Source organism: Macaca nemestrina, chromosome 9 (genome assembly GCF_043159975.1).
Source record: "Macaca nemestrina isolate mMacNem1 chromosome 9, mMacNem.hap1, whole genome shotgun sequence".
NCBI classification, from domain to species: domain Eukaryota; kingdom Metazoa; phylum Chordata; class Mammalia; order Primates; family Cercopithecidae; genus Macaca; species Macaca nemestrina.
Genome location: NC_092133.1, coordinates 110,208,576 through 110,222,803, shown reverse-complemented (window position 1 = coordinate 110,222,803; position 14,228 = coordinate 110,208,576). Strand labels below are relative to the sequence as shown.

Here is a 14,228-nt window from a genome sequence, read left to right as displayed (position 1 = left end):
ACATGGTCAATTCCAAGTAGTGACTGAGGTCATCACAGATACAAGAGAAGAGTTATGGCTACGATCTGTTAGAGTGGGGAAGGGCTTCACAGAAGAGCTGGAACCAGGAGCGGAAAGAGCAGGACTTCAACTAGGAAGGAAGGCGAGTATGTATCCAGCCTCAGGGAGGAGGCGACCTACACAGGGACAGTGCACCCAGCTGTGTACTGCACAACTCTACAGGGTGCCATTCCCATGAGCTGTGTGTGAGTTCAGGCCTGGAAAAAGCCAGGCACAGTGTTGGGATGATAAATAAACCAGAGTCGTCAAATCAAAAACAGAGTTAAAGAAGTTTGGCAGTGTTAGAAAGATCCATAATTCCAGAATACAACCATTACAGCATTCATTTTTAGGCATATTTGAATGATTCTTACCCCACAGAATCCAACAAGCATGGGAAAGAGCAGGCGTTCTACGTTTCCCAACTGCCCTGTTAACTAATTATCAAATATTAGCTCATCCAAGCTCCAGTGGCAGAGGAGCCATAACATTTTTTATGAGAAGCTTTTCTTTCATCCGTTAAGGTGAGACAGATGAATCCTCTAGTTCTTGTTCCAAGAAAGCACTTTAACTGCTGAGACTAGACTTGGTTTCATCAATAAATGAGCTGTTAAAATTGATTTCTCCTCATTGACAGGCACTTCATTCACAAATATACTCTGCCACATGGAGACCATTTTAGCCCACAATCTGGATTGTTCCAAACGGAGCTCTTTCATTGCAAGCATGCCTTTCAGAATGCTTATTGGTGTTGTCACTGTGTAAAATCCTATTTTTCCACATATTCACAGTACCTCCAACTTGAATGTCAGTCAGGATTTCAGGGCTTTTTCATCTTTAGAAACAATACTTTTGTATAGAGAAAGCATTTTATTCCTGTCACGCCCCCCAGTGAACTATTTGGAAAGGATAAATACTACTTAAGGAAAGCTGGCTTGTGATTGCCTTCTCTGAGTCTCACAGTAAAATTATTCCACGTGGTATATGGGCAAGGGAACATTTACTATATCACTGCCATTTTCAGAGAAATTAAAACAACAACAACAACAAAACTCAACCAGAATTCTGTTGGTCATATTTTTGGAAATCAGGAAATTGTACAAAAACATTGCTTTAGAAAAATATGTTGTCTGGAGAATTATATCTTCCTTGTTTGACAGACAAGCTATAACAAAAAATTAACAAGCTAGCATGGGGCTGGGAGACCTCTAGAGTGGGAGATGCCTTGTGGACAGTGCTTCTATGTCTCCATTTTTTCCTATTTATTTTGTTTCATTCAGAGGTTCAAAGAGGGAATATGTAACAATGCACAAATTCAGTGGTGAGCACATTTAAAAAGATATCTGGGATCAATGCATTTTGAAATAAATATAATTGTGAATAGTGTTCTGAAACTCCCTGACAAGAATGACTTAAATTACGCAGTCAAGATCGTTAAAGCTTTTCCACGAGGGCAGGACCCCAGACTCTGCAAACTCCCTCCTGCCATAGCAAACAGTTCGAGCTGATGGTTCCCCTGACAGTCAGAGGTGGTCACTGCCTTTGCTCTACTTCCACACGTAGAAAGCGTTCCCTATTTGTCTGTGGTGAGTTCCATATGTTTCTTGTGGCATCTGCTAGCATTTCCACTTAAAATAAAAAAGATTGTTTTAATTTCCAGCCATATCTGTTCCCATTTGGGGATGTAAGCCATTTTGCAATGCTTTGTCCTTGAAGATTGTGATTTGTTTTGGTTCCCCGTGTAATATCTTGTGTTTTTCTTTAATGCCTTTTTTGAGGAAATATTTGAAAATAATCACGGGAGGAGGAGCAGCTGCAGCTCAAACACTGCGGTAGATGTTAGACAATGCAAGGCGCTTTTATTCTTCACCTTTTGCTTTCTGTCAAACTTTGAAATAAGGAAGGAAGAGCAGCTTTTGTTTCTTAGACAATCAGAAGAAAAGAAAAAATTGATTATTCCTTGCAGATTATGGGTGGTCAGCAATTATGTAGAAATAGGACAAACATTCAGACAGGCCAAACTATTCTATCAGTGCAGCTGCACGATGACAACCATGTGCTCTGGCCTGAGGGGTTAACTATTACATTGAAACTGATTCGAGTAGTTTATCTTCCTGGAAAACAACTCCATTTAGACTGATCAAGACCAGCATTAGGTGAACACCAATGGGTAAAGATTTTACTTTACATCCCTCCAACTGCTTTTAGAACAATATCCTGGTTAAAACAATTAACGATTCAATCAGACCTAAATTCACACAGTAACCGTGTGCAAGTGTCTTAATAGCATGAGTTCTAGGTGGCTGTAAGGAATCAGAGAAAGTTACAAGGCAGGAAACTGTCCATGAAAGGTTTTCATCTCCCTAATGCACCATGGTAGAGACACAGAGTCCTTGGTACATTAGACTAATGGTTCTCAATGGATGCAGGAGATTAACAGCTATCTAGACAGCTTTTTCAGATAACTACCAGGCCCCTCTACTTGCTGTCTTCAATGTCAATATGTCTTTTTGTATGATGAAGCTAATATGGATGTGTGTGTCCAGACCAGCTTTATTTTTTTTCTCCAGAATTACAAAATACATGGGTGGGCCCCCCAAAAAAGCAGCTTCTTTTCTCACTGATTAACTGACTCATCCATTCATTCCATGATATACCTTCAGACATTGTTTTAGGTATTGGGATATAGTGGTAAGCAAGATATATAAAGGCACTAAATAAATGACACGTATGTAGGTTTATCTTGAACCTAAGCTAGGACATCAAGAAGAATGGCAACAATCTCTAAAATAATCAGTGTCCTATGGAAATGGTAGAATGATGATCATGTTTATCATTAATAATAACACCTTATGCTTGGGTAGCAATTTAATGTTTATAAGATTTCAATTGTTTTGAACTATGATCATGGTGTAGGCCGCCTGCCTACATTATGTGCACGAGCATATAATGACTCACATGGCTAGTTCTTATATGTGTTTATGTGTGATATTCCTGTGGAAATTACCAATCTCATGAAGGCAGGTACTGTGCCCTTCATTTTTTCATCTCTCCTAGTGATGTTCTCAGTTCAAAGCAAGTACTAAAATACTGCCCCTGGATATTGTTTGGATATTTGTTCCCTCCAAACCGCATGTTGAAATTTGACCCCTTGTGTTGGAAGTGGGGCCTGGTGGGAGGTGTTTATGTCATGGGGGTGGGTCACTCATGAATGGCTTGTTGCCATCTCTGCTTTATGAGTTCCCATGAGAATGTTAAAAAGGGCCTGGCACCTCCTCCTTTTTCTTTTTCTCTTCTCTTGCTGTGTGACACCTGCTCCCCCTTCACCTTCCACCATGATTAGAAGATCCCTGAGGCCCTCACCAGTAGCAGATGCTGGCACCATGCTTCTTGTACAGCCTGCAGAACTGTGAGCCAAACAAACCTCTTTTCTTTATAAGTTACCCAGCCTGAGATACTCTTTTATAGCAAGCTTATCTCACCCACAGACACAGGCAGCCCAGAATGGCTTTGAATATGGCCCAACACAAATTTGTAAATTTTCTTAAAACATTATGAGATTTTTTTGTGATTTTGTTTTAAGCTCATCAGCTATCATTAATTTTAGTGTATTTTATGTATGGCCAAAGACAATTGTTCTTCCAGTGTAGCCCAGGAAACCAAAACCTGTTTTATACCAACACAAAACAGACTAAGACAGTCCCCATTTATATAGGACTTGATAGTTTTCAAATACTTTTTACAGACTATCTATTTTTATTTTTATATCTTGTTTGTGGATTTTTAATTTTTTTCTTCTTTTTTATTTTTGTCTTTTCACTTTTTTGTTTACGAATTTTAAAGATGAGAAATGAGAAGCCCAAAGAAGATACATTATTTATTTACTTAAGATCATATAATTAGCTAGGAACAAAGCCTTATCTCTTTTTTATTTTTATTTATTTATTTTTGGTCTAATGTTTATTTTCATTGTTGTACACGTATATCAGATTTTTCAGGCGTATGATATGTCATATATATATAAAATATCTACTTATATACTGTGAGGAATAAACTCATTTTGGGGAATTAGGCATGAAAACAGAGAAAATGAGTTGGCTTGATGCATATATCAAGCTGCTTCTCATTGGGCAACCAAGATGGTTGACAATTACAGAAAAAGTGGCAGAGATCCGACTGCACAAGAGCTGCAAACACAATGCACTCAGGGTATCCTTAGAATAAGTCATAGGCACATGGAATTTAAATGGCGAGCAAGTTCTACCATCAAAGAATGCATTTCAGGGTGTGGCAGCAAATGGTGCTGTGGAAAATGATAACAGAGCCCAGGTGAAGAAGCTACCCCAGCCTGCAATCCAGCCATGCTCCTTATGCCTTCTCTGGCTTTTCCAAAAATGAAATGTCAATACCACTCTAGGGTTTTCCTCTTAATTCATGCTAGAAGCCCTCAAGGCTTGTCATAGAATATGTCAGTACATCTGCAGAACATGCAGTCTGGGTCTGATTATCAAGCAAGAGGTGTAAAAACAGTTTAAGCTTCTACCAACTCAAGAACTCTCGATGGAAGATAGAACACAAACTGACTATGTTTCTACCATTTCTGAACAACCCAAAGTTCCAACTAGACTCAGCCTTATTTGTTGGCAAATGCACACATAGAAAATTACTCTGGGATTCATGTCTTGCTTTTCTACAATTTGACAGCAAGCATCAAACAGCAGCAACATCAGCCATGGGACATAACTTTTATGCCAATTTCAGCTATGCCTTTTTCTTTCTTTTGAAAGAAAAAAAAGTTTTCTTTTTCTTTCAAATCCATAAGGTCACAAAGACCTTTTCAACTTCAATCGCATAGCTTAAATGTACAAATTAAAATTCCATTTCCTACATCCCTTCCATTCATAAGAAGCAATTAACGTAGAGTATCTAATATACTCTATGATACTGGCAAGGGCATTGCTCTTCATATGCCTCAATGGGCTATGCCAAAATATCTCTTTCATTTATTAAAGCCATTTGTGATTGCCACTGACTTTGAGCTGAATGGCATCCCAAGGCCAAATTTGTTTATTCGTCCACTTCTTTTTAAAAATGAAAACCACTAGAGGAGCCATTGATTGATTAACCTGTAGCGGTTCCTTACATTAAGCATCTTTGTCTGTGTGTTGAAATAAACTATACAGTAAGCCTCTGTAGAATACACAAAGCTGTGCCAACAGTCACAGGGACATGATTCTATGGTTTCAGCCTTCTGTTCAGATACCCAGGGTTTGACTGCCTATGGCCATGCAGCCTCAGAAATCATTAGATACTATCAAGCTGGGCTGCCTTGGAAGGAATAGGAACCCACCTGCCCATCCTCCCTGAGCTGCTTGTCTTTGCAGGCTAGGACACAGAGGAGGCATCTATAATGAGGTGGAGGCCCAGGGAAGGAGATTCATGGTTTTACTGTGCTGGAGGCAAGAAAATGTATGCTGATTTTTCTATTTTGCAGGTCCTTTCTCTCTCTCTCAGTCTCTCTCTCTCACACACATACACACACACACACACACACACACACACATATTTGGCAGGCCCTTTCATATATATATACATATATATATATATTTTTTTTTTTAGACAAGGTCTCTCTTCACTGCCTGGGCTGGTGTGCCATGGCACAATCTCGGCTCACTACAACCTCTGCCTCCCAAGTTCAAGCAATTTTCATGCCCCCGCCTCCAACATAGCTGGTACTACAGGAACGTGCCACTACTCACAACTAATTTTTGTATTTTTAGTAGAGACAGGGTTTCACCATGTTGGCCAGGCTGGTCTCCAACTCCTGACCTCAGGTGATCCATCTGCCTGGGCCTCCCAAAGTGCTAGGATTACAGATGTGAGCCACCGTGCCTGGCCCCTTTCACATATATTATCGTACTTATTTCCCGTAACAACTGTGTAAAACATGTATTATTATTATTCTACTTTGCTGATGAAGAAACCAAGTCTCAGGAAGTAACTTGGCCAAAGCCATAAAGCTAGTAAGTTGTAAAGTTGAAAGACTGAAACCCAAGTCTAGCTTACTCCGGTCTCTTTCTACTCTAACAAGTTTCATTTAAATGCAATAGAATTCCTGAGTCATAGAAAGCATTTATATACATAGTACAAGAGCAACATCACACCTCTAAGATAGCACCTGCAAGCACAATGTAAAACATCAGTAAAGTGGAGACGTGTGTGGTCTTCCAATGTTGTCTTGGATAGTTAAGAGGAAAAAAAAATCATGTCATTGTATATTTCCTTAAGCTCCAAATGTCAGGAGATAATAAAAAACACTGTATTTGAGAGATGTGGTCACTCAGAGTCCTCTACTTTACAGTGAGTCCCCAAAAACTTGCCTAAAGTGAAGGCCACTTGATAACTCAAGCAGAAACTGCCCAGCTTCTGAGAATCTTCAAAATGGGTCTAATGATAACTTTTTGAAAGTATTTTTTAATCAAAAATCCTTAAAATATTATTCATATAGGTTGGGTGCATGGGCTCACAATTGTAATCCTAGCACTTTGGGAAGCCAAGGCAGAAGCATTGCTTAAGACCAGGAGATCAAGATCTGCCTGGGCAACATGTAAGACCCTGTCTCTACAAAAAAAAAAAAAAAATTGTTTAAAATTAACTGGGCATGGTGACATGTGCCTGTGGTCATAGCTACTTGGAAGGCAGGGGCAGGAGGATTGTTTGAGCTCGGGAGTTGAGTTTGCAGTGAGTGAGCTATGATTGTGCCACTATATTCCAGCCTGGGTGATAGAGTGAGACCTTGTCTTTAAAAATGAAAATTAAAAAATATTCATTATATAGGAAATCTACTAGATTTTATGTCTTAAGAAAAGTGATCACGTCTAATTTACCCTTAAATTTTCAATGTATCTCGGTGTATAGTGGGTGTTTTTTAAGTTGAGAGAAGGAATATTAGCCAAGAGAAACTTACCTTTGGAAAATTAATGTGGTATCAGCTGGCTTGACTGGTTCAGCCTCTACTGGAGGCCCACCAGCTAGGTAAATTGAGCACAAAATCACATAGCCCTACTCCACCATGGAAGAGGTTAACATTGTATCCTGGAAAGAGACATGTTTTTTAAAATGCACACTACATACCAAATACTCAGATTTCAAAAAAGTGTAACTGAGTTCATTATACTTGAGGTATCTTCTTGGCTCCCAAAGATTCCTCCTTCTCAGGGAAATGATCAGGAAATGCCGAGATCTTTTCTTTGGAGAAAGCAGGTATGTCCCTATAATACACCCTGTCCCCTTGGCTGGAAATAATTCATGTAAGATTGAGCAATTGGGCAACCAAAACTAAACTGGGTCAATCAGATTCTTCTCTGCAGGAAATCAGAATTTTCAATCAAGTTTCTCATGGGGTAGGGGCTCTTGCAGCTGAATAATATTAGTAGCTATGCTCTAGAAAGATTTATGTTGTCTTGTTGCTGAACTCACTGGAGCTACCCTTTTTCTTCCCTCTGAAATTGTTTGTTCAATTCTTTTTGGATCTTATGATATATCCCACTGTCCTTCCAATAAATTCCAGTTCTTGCTTGAGTTACTCAGAGTGGGTTTCCATTACTTGCAACGAAACAAAACTTAAATGATTCAGAAGTACAGATGAATGGCTCTAGGAATTGATGTAGCGAGAACTAAGCAAGTTACATCAAGAAAGAAGACAAATGCGCGAAGCTGAGTGCAGGAGAGAAGAAACATTTTTAAAGTACGACAAAGTAAGAAAAGCATCCCAAAGTGGAGGAGTGACCCAAGTAAAATGTAGAAAATTGGGACTCAGTGGGTCCATCAAGAATGGGGAGCAAAGCTGCCTGGCTGGAGAAACATAGGATCCATGCCAACACTCAGGAGAAGTTTCAATGATGGAGGAGGCTGGCCAGATGTTCGGGTTAAATTTAAGGGTGTCATTTCAGAGTTTTGGGGTTTCTTTTTTGGCCTGGGGCTTTATGAAGTAACATTCCATTTCTATAGGTGGAGACCACAGTAATTTGTGCTGCAGTTTCACATCTCAGAACATGGCTGATTTTGCTATATGAAAGGGTATTTAATGTAGAAAGTCTTGAGTAGAACTTTAAGTTCAACAGACTTTTAGGGATGAGTGTTCCCGGTGGTTGTCACTGGGCATCCGAACCCCACCTGCAGCACAGTATGACCTGGTGCTCTGACAAGGTCTTCCATGACATAGCCTCGAATCTCCAGATCCTCTCTGGTGGCTGGGATGAGCCGAGGATTGGGTGGGGCTGTCATGGTCAAACTCAACACCTTCCTCAACAGGAGAAGACTTAAGCCACACACAAGCAAAATTCTGAGCAATGACTCGATTTTTAGTTTTCTTCTGAAAGATTCAGACCAAGCATTTTGTTTGCCTTGGGTGACAGATGGGTCCAGCCCATCTTGGTGTCAGGATGAGGGTGTGACATCATGGTTACAGGAACCCTGACTCCCAGCTCATCAGGGATCTCATTTCTTCAGATCATCATCCATCCACTGCTGCAGCTTCTGGGTTCAGTTCTAGTGCCATCAGCTGGGGAGGCAGTAACAGGATTTTATTAATTGTACTGTTAAACTTAGTCGAAGCAAAGTTAGATATATTTCACATAAGAAAGTCTTAGTTTCAAGACCCAATTTTCATGAACCAGGTTAGTAAATATCACAAGCCCCACAAATTAGAATCCAGCATAGTTTTTAATGCCATTTCCGATCACATCTTTTATTCCATAAAGTCTTCCAATGCATCCTTTGAACCCTCCCAGTAAACTTTCTTAAACTAAGGGGCTTGAGGTCAGAAGGTAATTTCAATTGTGGTGGCTGCATTTGGCCAGCTGGATTTTATGAAATTAAAAGTTGGGATTTTATGAAATTAAAAGTTTAGACAGATATAAAATATTGCACTCCACATTGAAAGCACTTAAATAAAAGGATAATGCATATTTTTAAGGTGATAAACAACCATTTTTTCCAGTGGGCTTCTAGGAATGTAACTTTCACCAAAGACTAAAATTTTGTTTTATAAATTTAAGGGCTAAATAAAACATATACCCCAAACTCCAGTTCAGTCTCCATTCTGGCCTGAAAGGATTTAACTAACACCTTTTTAATTGCATAACTTTATATTTTTTCTTTTTGTTAGAGGCAGAAGTGGAGCACAGAAGCAGCCCCGGAAAGTCTACTCTCCTGATATTTACAAAATTTCTGACAGTCTCCCAAGAGGGCATCGGATAAGTTCTATGAAATGTCCAGTGTACTGTGGGATACTTATCCTCACCCAAAACTTACTTTTTTAAAAAGGTTTATCTATTCCTACTCTCAAGTTTTACACTGGATTTTTCCAATGACTGCAGAAATGTAGCAATAATCTTTGCCTAAACCTCTGAAGAAAATATTAAGCATCTAAAGCAGAATTATGAATAATAACAGCTCTTACACAACCAGTGCATCTTAATAACACATCTTCCTTGCCGCCGGCTTTCCAAAACCACTCGTATTTGGAGTTTGTCTTTTGATATTACTGCTTTGAGAACCAAAATTTCTCTGAGCTCCCCTTGTAAGATTAATTAAAATATACATATCATCAAAGCACAGATAAGACTAGAATTTCTTTAATATAAATGCTTGTCATGGCAACATTTTCTATAATGTAACTGTGACACCTTGCTTTATTTCTTTAAATATTAAACAAACAAATAAGGGAAGCAAGCAGACTCTTACTGAAGAAAAGAAATGGTACCAGCTCCATTTTTTATGGCTAAGATATTAAGTGACCGCTCTGTGGTGATATAAAAATGGCACTAAATAGAAAAGACAATGGCCAGGCACAGTAGCTCATGCCTGTAATCCCAACACTGCGGGAGGCCAAGGTGGACGGATCGCTTGAGCCCAGGAGTTCAAGACCAGCCTGGGCAAATGGTGAAACCCCATCTCTACTAAAATACAAAAAAATTAGCCAGGCATGGTAGTGCACACCTGTAGTTCCAGCTACTAGAGAGTTGAGGTGAGGGGATGGCTTGAGCCCAGGATGCTGCAGTGAGCTGAGTTCGCACCACGGCACTCCAACTGGGGTGACAGAGTGAGACGCTGTCTTAAAAAAAAAAAGACATGACAAGACTGGCATTAGTAAACCAAGTACACCAGTAATAATCAATACAGAAAGAGGTACTTTCTGAAGACCATGATTGCCAAATCATTGCGGGCAAGACAAAGTTAACACTTTGAATACCTTACCTGGGGAGTAGGAACTGACATGGGCAACATTAATTATTAAATACATGATATTTCTGAAGATGAAGTTATTTCTTTAGATTAGGATAGTTGGAAAAGGCTTAGACAAGGAAAGAATGAGATATTCAAATTTAAACATTATATGGAAAGTCAAAGAGAAATAGAGAAGTCATTCAAGAAAAATGCAAGACCCATTTATCAGAGAGTGAATAAATAAACCATACAGATTCAACCGTTTACTTAACGATTTTGTATATATATTTTTTTCTTTTATTTTTATAATTTTTATTTAAGACAGGTTTCACTCTGTCACCCAGGCTGGAGTGCAGTGGTGCAACCATAGCTCACTGTAGCCTTGACCTTCCAGGCTCAAGCAACTCTCCCACCACAGCCTCCTGAATAGCTGAAACTACAGGTACATGCCACCTCACCCAGCTAATTTTGAAAATTTTTTTGTAGAGACAAGGTCTCACTATGTTGCCCAAGCTGGTCTTGAATTCCTGGGCTCAAACAACCCTCCCGCCTTGGGCTCCCAAAGTGCTGGGATTACAGGCATGAGCCATCACACTTAGCCTTCAACAATTATATAAATGTCAGTTTCCTTCCACTAGTGAGCTAAGTGTGCAAAAATGAGGGCAGTCCTAGACCTCAAGTAGCTTTCAATCCAATGGTGGGAAACACACACACACAGAAAAAAAAATACAACAGAAAACAGAGGCACAGCTAGGGCATTAGAGAAGCACAGAGGAGTAGAAGAGTAAGTAAGGTTATTTTAGGCAGAGGGGGCCACATTGAAAAGGTATAGAGGTGTTAGAGAGCATGGTCCAGTCATGAACTCAAAGTAATGCCATCTTCCTGGTGCACAGGGCAGATCGAGAGAAATGAGACAGCTCCAATCACAAAGGCCTTGTACATCATGCTCAGGATATCAGACTTCACCCAATAGGCTATGACGAAACACAAACAGATTTCGGAAAACAAAGGGCTTGGTCATACTTCATGTTATACAGATGGCACTGGCAGCAGAATGAAGGCCTCAGGGTGGTTGCTTATTCTAAAGGTAGAGAAACTAGCTAGGAGACCTGAAGAGCAGTCAGGTCTCTACAAGGGTATTGACAGTGGGGTTGGAGAAGAAAGGACAGACTCAAGAGATATTTAATTGGAATAAAAAATGGCCAGACTTTGATGACTCACCTGAGAATATCTGTTAGAGGTTAGGGAAAGGTAGCATTCTAATATGACTGCGAAGTCTGTGGCTTGCATGATACACTAAACCAAATGTAGGAGTAAAGTATGGTGAACAACCAGTTTGAGGAGAAAAATCATGAGTTCAGGCTTGGAAACCCTGGGATGGGAGTGCCTGAGATGCCCCAATGGAGAAGTCTGGTGGAGTTGGAGCATGTAACTGGAATTCAGTGGGGCCTTCTCAGATGGAGATGCAGATTACAGAAATGGGCTCTGGGGCATTACATAGAGTTGTTATTATGGTTGAGATCATCCAGGAAATTGAAAGAGAGGATTGCTGAAGGCAGGTCTTGTCAATATTAATCCTGGAACAGAGGATGCATTACATGAGAAACAAACTAAAAAAGAAGCATTAGAGAAGTAGAAAGAAAACCAAGAGAGAACAATATCGTGAAATACAAGAGAAGAAAGCTTCTGAAATGACAGGATGGTCAACAGCCTAAAACCCTTTGGAGAAGCCAGCGTCTAAACGTGTGACATCTTAGAAAGCACCTGGTCTCACTCCTCCAATGCATTTATTAGGAAACGAAGACCAAGAGACGTGAGGGCGCCTGCCCACAATCACACTGTCAATCAAGAGGGAGCTGACTAGCAGGCAGATGCCCTGACGCCCTGCTCTGCAGCTTCGGCTTTATCCAGCTACACTTTTGGTTTGATTGAACCCAGACTTCACAGAGGGAAGTAGTGGGAGATAAGCCTTAAAAAGGTAGGTTAGGGCCAGGCAGCAAAATTGCTAAACTAGGGGGCTTAAATGTTATTCTGAGGAATGGGGTACTCACTAAAGATCTTTGAGCAGGAAAGTTATTCTAATCACAGAGATATTTGGGGAAATTTTAGGTGGGAGTTTTCAGGGGTATTGTTAATATTTTGCTAAGATAAGTCACAAATTAAGCAATTATAAGAACCCCTCCCCCCAAATAATTGTGCCTTGTAGTGAATAAAACTCCTTAATTATATTATAAATTAATAAACAATAAATAAGAAAAACACTCAATTAAAAATGAAGTCATCTATTGCTTAGGTGCATGAGACTATCTTAAAATGATCTAGAAATAAAAGGAAAAGTCCTATGAGATTTGGAACCATCCTAGGTATCATGTCCAGCTCTGGGGAGGGGGTGGGGGTGGACCTGAGTACACTGTAGCCTCATGTTTCCATGCTTTCATAACTCTATTAGGACCAATGATTAAGGCCATATGAGGATGTATTATTTTATGTGATTTACTTCTTCTTCTTTTTCCCCTGTACATATGCATTTGTTAAAAAGGTGACTAAAAAATGATCCCTGTTCCTTTGGAAGAATGCCTTGGGAGAGATGCCCATGCCAGGGACCAGCTTTCTCTAACTGAGTTGTCAATCCTATTGCCAAAGGCCTTCGAACCACAGTGACTCTATCTTGACCAGGGCGCTAAATGAGGCTGAGACCTATTGAGGTGCATTCCGAGGAGGTTAGGCATTCTAAGTCATGGGAAGAGACAGAAGGTCGGCACAAGATACAGGTCACAAAGACCTTGCTGTAAAACAGGTTGCAATAAAGAAATTTCGGTCAAAATCCACCAAAAACAAGATGGTGATGAAAGTGACCTCGGATCGTCCTCATTGCTCATTATATGCTAATTATAATGTATTAGCTGCTAAAAGACACTCCCACCAGCACCATGACAGTTTACAAATGCCATAGCAACATCAAGAAGTTACCCTATACGGTCTGAAAACCGGAGGATCCCTCAGTTTCAAGGAAATCCCCACCCCTTTCTCAGAAATCTCATGAATGACCCACCCCTTGTTTAGCATATAATCAAGAAATAACCATAAAAATAGGCAACCAGTAGCCCTCAGGGCTGCTCTGTTTATGGAATAGCCATTCTTTTGTTTCTTTACTTCTCTAACAAACTTGCTTTCACTTTATTCTATAGACTCACCCCGAATTTTTCTTGCACAAGGTCCAAGAACCCTCTCTTGGGGTCTGGATCAGGATCCCTTTCTGGTAACACTATGACCTGGCTGCACACAGTCCCCCTAAAGCCACAGGTTGAGCTATGGCAGGACCCAAAGACACAGGGGCCACAGCAACTTCATCCTCTCTCTCTCCCCTCGGAGTTTCACGACTTTGAGGTTCTCAGACGCCTAGATAGTGGTTTGCTTCATAGGTGGCAGTACACTGGTAGGTAGAAATTGACCTGACCCCACTGAAACCCCAAGGTCCCATGATCCCTGAAGTCTGATTCGGTGGTTCATTGCAAAGACTAACATCAAGCGAGGGAACACAGAAAAATGTCACAAACAGTGCTTGAAATTGATTTGAGGGTCAGAGCAACCTGAACTTCTGACCCTGACTTTTAACCTCCTCACTTCTTGCTCTCCATCTCTGCTGTTACGTTGATAGTGCACACTCTGTGCAGAAAAGACGACTCCACTTTATATGTACCTAGGCAGAATACTACAGTGGGACTGTTGCCGGGCAACCACAGCTAGAACACTTTGTTTGGGGATCATTTTGAGAATGATTACACTTGCAGGATTAGGTTGGGTTGGTTGGGGGGTTTTTTTATTATTATTATTTTTCTTTCTTTCTTTCCTGTGGTACCTATTCCTGGACGTTGTAAATATTCATCTGAGTTTTGCATAGATGAGGAGAAGACGTTATTTAAATGAGTTTGGGAGGGCAATTTGCTTGGGTGCATCAC

General features: G+C 40.2%; 1 long non-coding RNA gene across 1 annotated transcript; it reads right to left on the bottom strand.

The window, feature by feature from the left end:
• Window positions 1-1,092: 1,092 nt before the first annotated feature.
• Window positions 1,093-13,961, bottom strand: LOC105479917 (uncharacterized). The gene is made up of 3 exons (XR_986164.2): window positions 13,464-13,961; window positions 7,007-8,602; window positions 1,093-1,961 (listed from the first exon to the last, which is right to left on the bottom strand). It is a non-coding gene; the product is annotated as an uncharacterized lncRNA (long non-coding RNA).
• Window positions 13,962-14,228: the final 267 nt, after the last annotated feature.